The sequence below is a fragment of the Pipistrellus hanaki genome, assembly GCF_964339955.1.
Source record: "Pipistrellus hanaki genome assembly, chromosome: 15".
In the NCBI taxonomy this organism is placed as follows: Eukaryota; Metazoa; Chordata; class Mammalia; order Chiroptera; family Vespertilionidae; genus Pipistrellus; species Pipistrellus hanaki.
The window spans coordinates 36,630,597-36,646,299 of NC_140517.1; the positions used below are offsets into that span (position 1 = coordinate 36,630,597).

General features: G+C 42.9%; 1 pseudogene across 1 annotated transcript; it reads left to right on the forward strand.

Annotated features, from left to right (window-relative positions):
* The first annotated feature begins 11,416 nt into the window (after positions 1-11,416).
* On the forward strand, positions 11,417-12,190 carry LOC311633859 (large ribosomal subunit protein uL6-like; annotated as a pseudogene). The gene is made up of 2 exons: positions 11,417-11,763; positions 11,952-12,190. The product of its transcript is annotated as a large ribosomal subunit protein uL6-like (transcript).
* The last annotated feature ends 3,513 nt before the right edge of the window (positions 12,191-15,703 follow it).

Genomic DNA, 15,703 nt, shown 5'->3' on the forward strand with positions numbered 1-15,703 from the left:
CCTGCACCCCATTGGAGACCCAGAAGCCAGAGTTCTAATGCTCAGTTTCAACCCCTCACACCTATTAGTGACACATTCGGGAAACGGACTCAATGAGCACCAAAGCCCCACTGAAACAAGGCGTGTCTCCAGCATACCAGTTCTTCCTTTATAGACACAGCAGGTCCTCACAGACAATTGGCCTGGAGGTCAATTCCTCCCAGTGTACCAACAGCAATCAATGTTTAATTACACCAAGACTTTTCCCTCAGCCACAAAGGGATATACCAAAAGCAACCACCTCCGTTGATTGGGGAAGCTGAGCTACTGACCCCTATAGGTCACCAACCACACAAAACCACTGCATCAACACAGAGAGGCAGCCAAAATGAGGAGACACAGAAGCATGTCATGAATGGGAGAGATGGAGGAAAGTAAACTACTGGATGACACAGAGTTCAGAATCACATTTATAAGGTCACTCAAGAATCTTGTAAAAACCTTTGAGAATTTTGATGAGACCTCCAAGAAGCTCTGTGAGACCTTCAAGGACCTTAATGAGAATACAAAAAATGGAAAAGGACCAGCCAGAAATTAAGCATACAAAGTCTGAAATAAAGAATAAACATAAACTCAACTATAGATCAACATGCCCCAAGAATCAAACCAAAGATCTTGAATATAAGGAAACAAAAATCACTCAACCAGAGAGGCAAAAAGAAAGAAGAATCCAAAAGTGTGAGGATAGTGTAAGGAGCCTCCAGAACAGCTTAAAACGTACCAACAACCGGATTTTTTGGGATGCCAGAAGAAGAGAGCAGGATATTGAAGGCCTATTGAAAGAAATAATGACAGAAAACTTTCCCTACCTAGTGAAAGAAATAGACCTACAAATTCAAGAAGCACACAGGACCCCAAACAAGAGGAATCCAAAGAGGACCACACCAAGACACATCATAATTAAAATGCCGAGGGCAAGGGTGGGGGGCAAAAAAAATCAATAAAATATATTTTTTTTAAAAAAAGATCACATAAAAATAAATAAATAAATAAATAAAAATAAAATAAAATGCCAAGGGCAAAAGACAAAGAGAAAATCTTACAAGCAGCAAGAGAAAAACAATTACCTACAAGGGAGTACCCATCCTACCATCAGCTGATTTCTCAACAGAAACTATGCAGGCCAGAAGGGAGTGGCAAGAAATATTCAAAGTGATGAACAGCAAGAACCTACAACCAAGATTATTCTACCCAGCAAAGCTATCATTCAGAATTGAAGGTCAGATAAAGAGTTTCACTGACAAGAAAAAATTAAAGGAGTTCATCAACAGCAAACCAGGATTACATAAAATGCTGAAGGGTATTCTTTAAGAGGAAGAAGAAGGAAAAGGTAAAGGTGAAAAATTATGAACAACAAAAAGACATCAAATACATACCTACCAACAAGTGAATCTAAAGATTAAGAGAATAAAAAAAAAATCTGAGGAACAAAATGGATTGGTGAATATAATAGAATAGGGGACATATAAAGGGATTGGACTAACAATTCACAGGGGGAAAGGGGTCTAAGGGGTGCGGGAAGAGATTGGACAAGAGTCTTACACCTATGGATGAAGACAATGGCGGGGGTAAGGGCATGGGGTGGGATTGGGAATCAGGTGGAGGAGAGCTATGGGTGGAGGAGAGAGGAACACCTGTAATAATCTGAACAATAAAGATTTATTATTAAAAAAAAACTCTCAGCAAAGTGTGAATAGAGGGAGTATATTTCAACATGACAAAGATCATATATGACAAACAACATACTCAATGGGCAGAAACTAGAAGCATTTCCCCTAAGAACAGGAATAAGACATGGATGTCTACTTTCACCATGCTTATTCAACACTAATGGCCTGGTGCATGAAATTTGTGCACTTGGGGTGGGAGGGTCTCCCTAGCCTGGTCTGTGCCCTGTCACAGTGCAGGAGCCCAGTGATCCATCAGTTGCCTCTTGGTAGGCCCCGCCTACCCTTCTGGGGCTCCTTGACGGATTGCTCCTAAGAGGTAGGCCAGAGCTGGGGGAGGCCAGCAGACCTCCCCACCCTGCTCCATGCAGGCGCAAAGAGGCCTCTGCCACACCCTGTCCCCATCCCCAACACTGCAAGTCCCTGCCCACTTGTGCCTGCTTTGCACGCAACCTCCAGTTGATCAGTCATTATCTTTGAGGGCGTCCCAACCATCTGCATATTACCATTTTATTAGTATAGATAATACTGGAAGTCCTAGCCCCAGCAATCAGAAAGATGAAAATAAAAGGCATCCAAATTGGAAAGGAGGGTTGAAACCAGTTTGGCTCAATGAATAGAGCATTGGTCTGTGGATTGAAAGGTCCCAGGTTCGATTCCAGTCAGGGGCATGTACCTTGGTTGCAGGTACATCCCCAGTGGCGGGTGTGCAAGAGGCAACTGATCAATGTTTCTAACTCTCTATCCCTCTCTCCTCTCTGTAAAAACTCAATAAAATAAATATATTTTTTAAATTGGAAAAGAGGAAGTTAAACTCTCATTATTTGCTCATGACATTATATTGTACATAGAAAACCCTAAAGATTCCACCAAAAAACCCCCACTGGGTTTAATAAATGAAATTGGCAATGTAGCAGGATACAAAATCAGCACCCAAAAATCAATGGCTTTGTTATACACTAATAATGAATTCTCAGAAAGAGAAACTTAACAAACAATACAATTTACCACTGCAACAACAACAACAAAATTGAAATACTTGGGAATAAATTTAACCAAGAAAGCAAAAGACCTGTACTTGGAAAACTACTGGACATTGAAAATTGAGAAGATAGAAACAAGTAGAAGAATATAATGTGTTCGTAGTACGGTAGAATCAACATGTCCATATTACCCAAAGCAATCTACAGATTCAATGCAATCTCCATTAAAATACCAGTGGCATACTTCACAGATCTATAACAAATACTCCAAAAAGTCACATGGAATCAAAAAAGACCCTGAATAGCTGCAGCAATATTGAGAAAGAACAAAGTTAGAAGAATCTCAATACCAGATTTTGAGGTATACTACAAAGCCACAGTATTCAAAACAGCCTTGTACTGGCACAAGAACAAACATATAGATCAATCAAACAGAACAGAGAACCCAGAAATTGACCCAAGCCATTATGCTCAATTAGTATTTGGCAAAGGAGGCAAGAGCATACCATGGAGTCAAGAGAGTCTCTTTATTAAATGGTGTTGGAAAAATTGGACAGATACATGCAAAAAAATGAAACTGGATCAACTTACACCATACACAAGAATAAACTCAAAATAGATAAAAGACTTAAGTGTAAGTTGGGAAACCATAAAAATCCTACAAGAAACCATCGGCAGCAAAATCACAGACATCTCTTGTAGTAATATGTTTACAGATGCAACTCCTAGGGCAAAGGACATGAAGGAGAAAATAAACAAATGAGATTACATCAAAATAAAAGGCTTCTGCACAGCAAAAGAAACAGTAACAAAATGAAAGGGAGCCCACTGTATGGGAGTACATATTTGGCAATGAAACATCTGATAAAGGCCTAATGTCCAAAGTATATAAGGAATTCATACAACTTAACAAAAGGAAGACAGACAATCTGATTAAAAAATGGGCAAAGCACCTAACTAGACACTTCTCCAAAGAAACATTTGAAAAAATGCTCAAAGTCACTGATCATCAGAGAGATGCAAATCAAAACAACAATGAGGTACCATCTCACACCTGTCAGGTTGGCTACCATCAACAAATCAACAAATGACAAGTGCTGGTGAGGATGTGGATAAAAGGGGACCCTAGTACACTGCTGTTGAGAATGCAGACTGGTGCATCCATTATGGAAAACAGTATGGAGTTTCCTCAAAAAAAATTTAAATATGGATCTGCCATATACCCGGTGATCCTATTTCTAGGAACATATCCTAAAAAACCCGAAGCACCAATCAGAAAAAATCTATGTACCCCTATGTTTATAGCAGCACAATTTACAATAGCTAAGATCTAGAAAAAGCCCATGTGCTCATCAGTAGATGAGTAGAAAAAATAGCTGTGGTACATTTATGCCATGGAATACTATGCAGCAGTATAAAAGAAAAATCTCTTACCCTTTGAGACAGCATGGATGGGCCTGGAGAGTATCATGCTAAGTGAAATAGGTCAGTCAGAGAAAGACAAGTAAACCAATATTGCACTCATATGTGGAATCTAAGTAACAAAATAAACTGATGAATGGATTGGACCCAGAGACCTAGAAGCATTGAACAGAGTGTGGAATCTCAGAGGAAAGGTGGGTGCAGGTGAGTGGATGGGAGGTAATCAACCAAAGACCTTGAATGCATAATCCATGGACACAGAAAATAGTATGCTGAAACCCTGGGGCAGGAAGGGGAGATGGAGTGGGCTGGAGGGGGTCTATATGGGAGAAAAGTGGACATATGTAATATTTCAACAATAAATAATTATTTTTTAAAGGCTATAACAAGAGACTAAGAAGGATTCAGAAATTCCACTTCTGGGTATTTATTCAAAGAAACCAGAAATAGCCGAAGCCGGTTTGGCTCAGTTCAATTCCGGTCAAGGGCATGTACATTGGTTGTGGGCACATCCCCAGTAGGGGGTGTGCAAGAGGCAGCTAGTCGATGTTTCTCTCTCATTGACATTTCTAGCTCTCTATCTCTCTCCCTTCTTCTCTGTAAAAAATCAATAAAATATATTTAAAAAGAAGAAAAACAAACCAGAAACACGAATTTGAAAAGACACATGCATTCCTATGTTCATTGCAACATTTTTACAATAGCCAAGATATAGAAACAACCTATATGTCTACTGATAGATGAATGGACATATAAACAATGGAATATTACTCAACCCTAAATAAAAATGAAATCTTGTCATCTGCAACAACATGTATGGACCTAGAGGGTATTATGTACCATAACTAGAGGCCCAGTGCATGAAATTTGTGTGGGGGAGTGGGGCATCTCTCAGCCTGACCTGCACCCTCTCCAATTCACAGACAGCTTCACCTCAGCACTGAGCGGAGACCCATGCAGGCAGCATCACATCCAAGGTCGGGGACACAGGCAGGCAATGTCATGTCCCAGGTCAGGGACACAGGCGGGCAGCATCACATCCAAGGTCAGGAACACAGGCAGGCAGTGTCACGTCCCTGGCCAGGGATGCAGGCAGGCAGCTTCACCTCAGCACTGGGCAGTATGTTAGCACTGGACAGGCCTGGGCGTGCCTCTATTGGAGGCAGAAATCCCTGCCCCCTTCCGCAGCCACCAGCTCCTGTGTGTTACACAACCCATTGACTGGTCGTGACTCAGACACAAGACTAGGACCAATTAGCATATTACCTCTTCACTATATAGGATGATACATAATGATACATCTGATACACTTAGTAAGTGAAATAAGTCAGCTAGAGAAAGATAAATACTGTATAATTTCACTTACATGTGGCAGCTAAAATAAAGGAACTAATAAAACAAACTCATAGACACAGAGAACATTTTGATGGTTGTCAGGTGAGAAGGATGTTAGGGGGATGGGTGAAAAAGGGGAATGGGAGAGAGAATCCAAGATGGCTGCTCGGGTAGACACCTAGCCGCAGCCGCACGCAACAATTTCAATAAAATACAACTAAAATATAAAATGGACATTACCCAGAACTACAGGAAAGTCAACTGACTGGAAATTCTACAAGGAGAAGCAAGGAGAAAACCAGAAGGAAGCGCGGAGGAGCTGTAAAAGCCCAAGGTACGGAGACACGCGGCGCGTGCGGAGAGGACGGAGCCGGAGAGGAGGGAGGCCGAGTGCCTGGCTGGCGTTCCCTAGCGGGAAGGAGATAAACACTCGGACTGTGCTGGGCCCCCAACTGCTCTGAACCCCCGTTCTAGGCCAGACCCTGGGGACCCAGGCTCATCCAGAGGGAGCTGGGCTGTAAGGCGGTACTCGGGGAAGCAGCGAAAGGAGGTCCCAGAGGCGCGCACACAGCGCGCAGAGAAGGGCCGGCCGGCTGTGCCGTAGGACTGCCCTGGCGGGAAGGAGACAGGCTCCAGACTGCTCTGAACGCCACCTCCAACTCCACTTCCAACTGAACTGAACCCCAGTTTCGGGCCCATTGCGGGAGAGCTTACACTGTTTGGTAGCAGGCGAAAATCGAGGGCACCTTTCTCTCAGAGGCGCTTGCAACAAGTACTGAAGGACCCTGAGTCTCAGGAGTCGCATAGGGCGGGGCTGACGGAAGCCAAGGCTGTAGGCTCCACCCTGAAACCCCGCCCCATCAGAAAAGCTGCCTGCGAAAATGCCTAAACCAAATAGATCACAAACGAAAGAAATGGAGGACAAAAAGCGACTGGATATAGAGTTCAAAACCACACTTATAGGGTTTTTCAAGAGACTCCTAGAAAAGGCCGATAAAATAAATGAGACCTATGAGGATATGAAAAGGGATCAACAAGAAATGCTAAGGGATCAACAAGAAATAAAGAATACATTGTCTGAAATAAAAAATATTCTACAGAGTCCTAAAAACAGAATAGAAGATCGCAAGAATCAAGTCAAAGATTTGGAACATAAAGAGCCAGAAGACACTCCTCTGCAGAAGCTAGAAGGCAAGAGAATCCAGAAAATTGAAGATAATGTAAGAAACCTCTGGGACAACTTCAAACGATCCAACATCAGAATCATGGGGGTCCCAGAAGATGAGAGAGAGCAAGATATCGAAAACATACTGAAAGAAATAGTGATAGAAAACTTCCCCCACCTGGGGAAAGAATTGGACTTACAAGTCCAGGAAGCACACAGAACTCCAAATAAGAGGAATCCAAAGAGGACCACACCAAGACAAATCATAATTAAGATTCCAAGAGCAAAGGACAAAGAGAGAATATTAAAAGCAGCAAGAGCTAAGCAGGTGGTTACCTATAAAGGAGCACCTATACGATTGTCAGCTGATTTCTCAACAGAAACCATGCAGGCCAGACGGGAATGGCAAGAAATATTCAAGGTGATGAATAGCAAGAACCTACAGCCAAAAATACTCTACCCAGCAAAGCTATCACTCAGAATCGAAGGTCAGATAAAGAGCTTTACTAATAAAAAAAAGCTAAAGGAGTTCATCACCACCAAACCAGAATTATATGAATTGCTGAAGGGGGTTCTTTCAGAAGAGAAAGTAAATAAAGATAAAAATTATGAACAACAAATACGTAACTATCAACAAGTGAATCAAAAAACCAAGGAAATTTAAAAAAAAAATCTGATGAACAATATTAACTGTTGAATATAATATTGTAGAATCAGAGGTATGGAAGGGGAGTGAACTGATGATTCTTGGGGAAAAGGGGAGAGGGAAATGTGGGAAGAGACTGAACATATAAACTGTGCACCTATGGATGAGGACAATGGGGAGGGGGGAAAGGGCAGAGGGTGGGGTGGGAAGGGGGGGAAAGGAACACTTGTAATAATATGAACAATAAAAATTTATTAAAAAAAAAAATTAGTAAAATAAAAAAAAAAAAAAAGAAAAGAAAAAGGGGAATGGGTTAATATGTGAAAATCACCAGTTATAAAAGCAGTTAGAGGATGTAAAGTACAGCACAGGGAATATAGTCAGTAGTATTGTAATAACTTTGTATGGTGTCAGATTAGGTAATAGACATATTGAGGTGATTACTTTGCAAGTTCTGTAATTGTCTAATGACTATTTTGTACAAATGAAACTAATCTACCTAATAAAAGGGTAACATGCTCATTGACCATACCTTTGCGACACCCACCAACCAATCAGGAGTGAATATGCAAATTAACCCAACAAAGACGGTACCACCCCAGCCACTCTGGGCCTCTGGGCAGCATGGGAAGGCAGAAAGGTGGCTCTGCTGCCAAAGCGAATGCTGCCAGGAGCCAGGGGAAGGAAGGTCATTTTTGCATGAATCTTCGTGCATGGGGCCTCTAGTATAATATGCTTTGTCAACTGTAATTTAAAAATAAAACATAATTTTAAAAAAGCAAAAAACAACATCCAAGGAATGAAATTAAGACATTCCTAGATAAACAAAAGGTGAGGGGTTCTTTACCAATAGACTTGCCCCACAGGAAATATTAAAGGGAGTTCTTCACACTGAAATAAAAAGACCCTAGATAGTAGTAACTCTAAGCCATAAGAATAAATAAAGAACAATGTTAAAAGTAATTACATAGCCGAAACCGGTTTGGCTCAGTGGGTAGAGCATCAGCCTACAGACTGAAAGGTCCCAAATTCAATTCCGGTCAAGGGCATGTACCTTGGTTGCGGGCATACCCCCAGTGGGGGGGGGGGGGTGCAAGAGGCAGCTGATCGATGATTCTCTCTCATCGATGTTTCTAATTCTCTCTCTTCCTCTCTGTAAAAAATCATTAATATATATATATATATATATATATATATATATATATATATATATATTTTTTTTTTTTTTTTTTTCTTAAAGTAACTACATAGGTAAATATAAAAGTCAATATTATTGTGCTTTTGGTTTACAACTCTTATGTTATTTTACAGGCAATTGCATAAAACAATCATCATAAAATCACTAGAGGCCCAGTAAACAAATTTATTCAGGGTCCCTTGGCCTGGCCTATAGGATTAGGCCAAAATCAGCTCTCCAACATCCCCTCAGGGGTTCAGGATTATGAGAGGGCACAGGCTAGGCTGAGAGACCCCACTGGTGCACGAAAGTGACCCATTTAAAGGCAGAGATTGGAAGATTGATTATTTTATGTTTTCATTATTATTAAAAAATATTTTTATGGATTTTTTTTAGAGGGAGGAAGGGCTAGAGATAGAGAGATAGAAACATCAATAATAAGAGAGAATCATCGATTGGCCATCTCTCACATGTCCCCCAGGAGCCCTCAACCTGGGCATGTGCCCTGACCATCTGGGAATTGAACAATGACCTCCTAGCTCATGGCCTGATGCTCAACCATTGAGCCACACCACATGGGTGGCAGATTGAATTTTTAATAAATGATCCATGTCTTCTATTGTCTGCAAGAGACTCATTTTATAGACCTAAAGAGGTTAAAAATAAATGGATAGAAAAAAGATATCCCATGCCAATAGTAACTAAAAGAGAACTGAAGTGGTTATATATATTTTTAATATATATATTTTTTATTTCAGAGAGGAAGATAGAAACATCATCAATGAGAGAGAATCATGGATTGGCCACCTCCTGCATGCCCCCTACTGGGGATCGAGCCCGTGACCCAGGCATGTGTCCTTGACTGAAATCGAACCTGACACCCTTCAGTCTGCAGGCTGATGCTCTATCCACTGAGCCAAACCTGCCAGGGCTGAAGTGGCTATATTATTATCAGGTAAAATAAGCTTTAAGTCAAAAAAGAATATGAGACAAAGGAGATTATGAATTGATAAAAGGTTCAATCCAAAAAGAATATAGAACAATTATATATATATAAACCTAAAAACAGAGCCCCAAAATATATGAAGCCAAAATTAACAGAATTGAAAGGAAAAATAGACAGTACTGAAGAGTTGGAGACTTCAATACTCCACTTTCTATAATGGGTAGAACCACCAGTCAGAATATCGACATTAAGGAAATAACATACTTGAACAACACTCTAAGATTATTAGACTTACAGACATATAAAGAACATTCCATTTGCCTGGCTGGTGTGGCTCAGTATTTGAGCATTGACCTATAAACCAGGAAGTCATGGTTTGATTCCCAGTCAGGGCACATGACCAGTTTGGGGGTTTGATCCCTAATATGGGGCATGCAGGAGGCAGCCAATCAATGATTCTTTCTCATTATTTGATGTTTCTATCTCTCCCTTTCCCTACCTTTCTGAAATTAAAAAAAAAAATCTATATAATAAAGAGCTAATATGCAAATGGTTGTCATGCTGTCATGCAAGCACACCAGGGCCAGAGGACCTGAGGCTGCACCCCCTGCCTGGTGCCTGTCCGGGGGATCTGAAGCTGTGCAGTCCACCCTGTGAGGTTTGATGGGAGTGGGGCTGTCTGGGTCTGGGAATCGCAAGATTTTAAGGCATGTGCAGTGGGTGGGGACTTGACTCTGGGTCCTGTGGTGCATCCCAGACTCTGACAAGAGATTTTCATATACATTTTACTAATTTTCTTTCATCTCTGACACTTCTATTATAGAGAAAGGGAAAATAGCAATATTAAAGTATTTCCTCTACTTAATTCCCTTTTAATGTGGTTGGATTTCATGCATTGTGCCACTAGTATGTACATAAAAAAAGAACATGCCATTCAACATAGCAGAATATACATTCTTTTCAAGTGCACATAGAACTTTTAGGATACATATAGCTTAATAAAATTAAAAATATTGCCCTAACCAGTTTGACTCAGTGGATAGAGCATTGGCCTGCAGATTCAAGAGTCCCAGGTTCGATTCCGGTCAAGGGCATGTACCTTGGTTGCGAGCACATTTCCAGTAGGGCATGTGCAGGAGGCAGCTGATCAATGTTTCTTTCTCATCAATGTTTCTAACTCTCTATCCCTCTCCCTTCCTCTCTGTAAAAAATCAATATATTTAAAAAAAATAAAGTTAAAAATATTGAAATTATATAATATATCCTTTATGATGAGAATAAAATAAAATGAGAAATTAGTAGAAGGAAAACTGGAAAATTCATAAATATGTGGAAATTATGTAATACACTCTTTTTTAATTGTAAATAAGCAATACATTCTTTTTTAAAATATATTTTTATTGATTTCAGAGAGGAATGGAGAAGGAGAGATAGAAACATCAATGATGAGAGAGAATCATTGATTGAATGCCTCCTGCAATCCCCACACTGGGGATTGAACCCACAACCCAGGCATGTGTCCTTGACCAAAATCGAACTGGGACCCTTCAGTCCACAGGCAGATGCTCCCACTGAGCCAAACTGGCTAGGGCATAAGCAATATATTCTTTCTTTCTTTTTTTAAAAATATATTTTATTGATTTTTTACAGAGAGGAAGGGAGAGAGATAGAGAGCTAGAAACATCGATGAGAGAGAAACATCGACCAGCTGCCTCTTGCACATCCCCCACTGGGGATGTGCGCATAACCAATGTGCATGCCCTTGACCGGAATCGAACCTGGGACCTTTCAGACCGACGCTCTACCACTGAGCCAAACCGGTTTCAGCAGCAATATATTCTTAAATAGCCAGTGGGTCCAAGAAGAAATCACAAGAGGAAATTAGAAAGCACCTTGAAAAAAATTAAGATTCAATCACAACATACCAAAATTACTGGATCCATCAAAAGCAGTGCTAGAGGGAATTGTATAACTATAAATGCTTACATTGAAAGAGAAGAAAGATTCAAGTCACTTTCCCACAGTCTACTGCAAGGATGAAGATCTTTCTCAGCAATCAGACTGTTGACATTCCAGAAATTGTCACTATCACTCTGAGTGGAAGTACAGTTATTATGAAGGGCCCCAGAGACACCCTGCAAAGGGACTTCAACCACATCAATGTAGAACTCAGTCTCCTTAGAAATAGAAAGATTGAAAAATGGTGGGGAAATAGGAACTGGCTACCATTCACACTATCTGCAGTCACATACAGAACATGATCAAGGCTGTTATATTGGGTTTTTGTTACAAGATGAGGTTTGTGTATGCTTGCTTCCCCATCAACATCCATATTCAAGAGAATGGCTGTCTTGTTGAAATTAGAAATTACTTGGCAGCCCTGGCCTGGTGGCTCCATTGGTTGAAGCATTGGCCAATACCCAAAAAAGGTTGCAGTTTTGGTCCCCTGTTGGGGTGCATACAGGAAGCAACCAATTGATGTATCTCACTTTGATCTCTCTCTCTATCGTTCTCTCTCTCCATCTCTCTACAACCAATAAAAACATATCTTCAGGTGAGAGTAAAAAGAAGAAAAAAAGAAATTTGTTGGGTGAAAAATACATCCACAGGTTCAGATGAGGTCAGGAATTGCTTGTACAGTATCTGAAGCACAAAAAGATGAGTTGATTCTTAAAGGACACAACATTGAACTTGTATCAATTCAGCTGTTTTGATTTAGCAAGCCACAACAGTTAAAAATAAGACTCAGAAAATGTTTTGATGGTATCTATATTTCTGAAAAAGAAACAGTTCAGCAGGTTGATGAATAAAATCTAAGTTGTCCAGCTATAGAAACAGTAAGATGCCAAAAGGCTCCTCAGAAAGTACACCCCAAGGAACTCGAAAAAGAAGAGCAATCTACACCCAAAGCTAGCAGAAGGAAGGAAATAATAAAGATTAGAGTGGAATAGATGAAATAGAGAATAGAAAAAGCAACAGAGAAAAATCAATGAAAACAAATGTCAGTTCTTTGAAAAGGTCAACAAAATTGACACTTTTAGCTAGACTGATTATGAACAAAAGACAGGAGACTCAACTAAAATTAGAAATGAAAGTGGAGATATAAATACCTATTTGATAGAAATAAAAAGGATTATAAGAGAATGCTATGGCCGAAACCGGTTTGGCTCAGTGGATAGAGCATCAGCCTGCGGACTGAAAGGTTTCAGGTTCGATTCCAGTCAAGGGCATGTACCTTGGTTGCGGGCACATCCCCAGTAGGGGGTGTGCAAGAGGCAGCTGATCGATGATTCTCTCTCATTTATGTTTCTAACTCTCTATCCCTCTCTCTTCCTCTGTGTAAAAAATCAATAAAATATATTTTTTTAAAAAGAGAATGCTATGAACAATTATACCAATAAATGCAATAACCTAGATGAAATACAATTTTTTTTTGAAATATACAAACTACCAAAACTGATTTAAGATTGTAGAAAAACTAGAGGCCCAGTGCACGAAATTCATGCACGGAGGTGGAGGTGTCCCTCAGCCCAGCCTGCACCCTCTCCAATCTGGGACCCCTCTCACAATCCAGAACTGCCGGCGGGAGCTCACCTGCCTGCCTTCCTGATTGCCCCTAACCGCTTCTGCTTGCCAGTCTGATCACCCCCAAACTACTCCCCTGCCAGCCTGATTGATGCCTAACTGCTCCCCTGTCAACCTGTTTGCCCCTAACTGCCATCCCCGACAAGCTTGGTCACACCTAACTGCCATCCCCTGCAGGCTTGGTCACCCCTAACTGCCCTCCCCTGCTGGCCTGGTCCCCCCTCCAACTGCTCTCCACTGCAGGCCTGGGTCCCCTCCAACAACCCTACCCTGCAGGACTGGTCACCCCCAACTTCCCTCCTCTGCTAGTCTGGTCACCCCTAACTGCCCTCCCCTGCAGGCTTGATTGCCCCCAACTCCCCTCCCTTGAAGGCCTGGTCCCTTCCAACTGTCCTCCCCTACTGGCCATTTTGTGTCCACATGGGGGCAGGATCTTTGACCATATGGGGCAGCCATCTTGTGTATTGGAATGATGGTCAATCTGCATATTACTCTTTTATTAGATAGGATAGAGGCCTGGTGCATGGGTGGGGGCCAGTGGGTTTGCCCTGAAGGGTGTCCCAGATCAGGATGGGGGTTCCTTTGGGGTGTAGGGCAGCCTGGGTAAGGGGCCTGTGGTGGTTTGCAGACCAGCCATGTCCCTCAGCGACCCAAGCAGAGGCCCTGGTATCTGGGATTTATTTATCTTCTATAATTGAAACATTGTAGCCTGGAGTGGAGCCAAGCCTCCTGCTTGCTCTGTGGCAGCAGCCATTTCTGTTGGAATTTATGTATCTTTTATAATTGAAACTTTGTATGCTGGAGTGAAGGCCAAAGTAGACCAGGGCTTCAAAAGCTTGGCTTCCTCCATTGCCAGGGACAACCCTAACCTTCTGCTCTTTCTTGCTCAGTGGCTTCCGCCATTTCTGTTGTTTGGATTTATTTATCTTCTATCATTGAAGTTTTGTAGCCTTGAGTGGAGGCCTAACCCAGCAAGGGCAAGTGGAAAGCTTAGCTTCCTCCATTACCAGAGAAAACCATGCCTCCCTTCTGCTCTCTGAAACTGCAGCCATCTTGGTTGGGTTTATTTGCATATTTGCTCCTGATTGGCTGATGGGCGTGGTTTATGGGCATGGCTTGTGGTGTAGCAGAGGTACAGTCAATTTGCATATTGTTCTTTTATTATATAGGACTAGAGGCCTGGTGCATGGATTTGTGTACCTGTGGGTTCTCTCTCTTGAGCCTGCGACATGCCTCAAAGGGTCCTGGATTGCAAGAGGGTGCATACCAGGCCGGAGAACCCCACAGGTACACAATTGGACCACGGAGGGACTGCAGGAGGGCTCCAGAGCATCTCCAGCCCATCTTGCCCACCTGATTGACCAGATCCCAGAAGCAAGCTAACCTACTGCCCCCTGGTGGTCAGTGTACATCATAGCGACTGGTCAAACAGTCAAACATATGCATATTAGGCTTTTACTATATAGGACTAGTGGCCTAGTGCATGAAATTCATGCATGGGGGGGGGAGGTATTCCTCAGCCCAGTCTGCACCCTCTCCAGTCTAGGATGCCTCAAGGGATGTCTGACTGCCCGTTTAAGCCTGATCCGATCAGGCCAAAAGGGGCAGTTGGACATCCCTTTCATAATCCAGGACTGCTGGCTCCCAACCACTTTCCTCCCTGCCTGCTTGATTGCCCCTATACACTTCTTCCTGACAGCCTAATCATGCCCCCTCAACTACTCCTCTGCCAGCCTGATCAATGCCTAACTTCTCTCCTGCCAGTCATTGCCCTTAATTGCTCTCCCCTGCCACCCTGGTCACCCCTAACTGTCCTCTCCTGCAGGCCTGGTTGCCCCCAACTTCTCTTCCCTGCAGGCCTGGTTCCCCCAAAATCCCTCCCCTGTAGACCTGATCCCCCCAACTGCCCTCCCCTGCAGGCCTGGTTCCCTCAACTTCCCTCCCCTGCAGGCCTGGTTCCCCCCAACTGCCCTCGCCTACAGACCTGGTCCCTCCCAACAGCCCTCCCTTGCATGCCTGGGTCCCCCAAAATGCCCTCCCCTGCAGGCCGAATACCCTACTTCACTCTCCTGCAGGCCCAGTACCCCCCAACTGTCCTCCCCTGCTGGCTCAGTCACCCCTAACTGTCTTTCCCTGCATGCCTGGTTGTCCTCAACTGCCCTCCCCTGCTTGCCTGGTCCCACCCCCACAACTGCTCTCTTCTGCAGGCCTGATGCCCCCAACTGCCCTCCCCTGCCAACCTGTCCCCCACAACTGCCTTCCCCTGCTGGCCCGGTCCCCCATAAGTGCTTTCCCCTGCAGGCCTGGTGCCTGCCAACTGCCCTCCTCTGCAGGCCTGGTTGCCCCCAAATACCCTCCCCTGCAGGCCTGGTCCCACCCAACTGCCCTCCCCTGCAGGCTTGGGTCCCCCCACAACTGTCCTCCCCTCTAGGTCTGATCGCTCTCAACTGCCCTCCCTAACAGGTCTGGTCCTTTCCAACTGCCCTCCCCTTGTGTCCGCATGGGAGCAGCCATCTTGTGTGTTGGGGTGACAGTCAATTTGCATATTACTATTTTATTAGATACTATGGGCAAAGGACCTAGATAGACACTTCCCCAAAGTGGACATACAGATGGCCAAGAGACAAATGAAAAAATGCTCAAAGTCACTAATCATCAGTGATATGAATTAAAACAATCTCATGCCTATCAGAATGGCTATCATCAACAAATCAACAAATGACAAGTGCTGGCAAAGA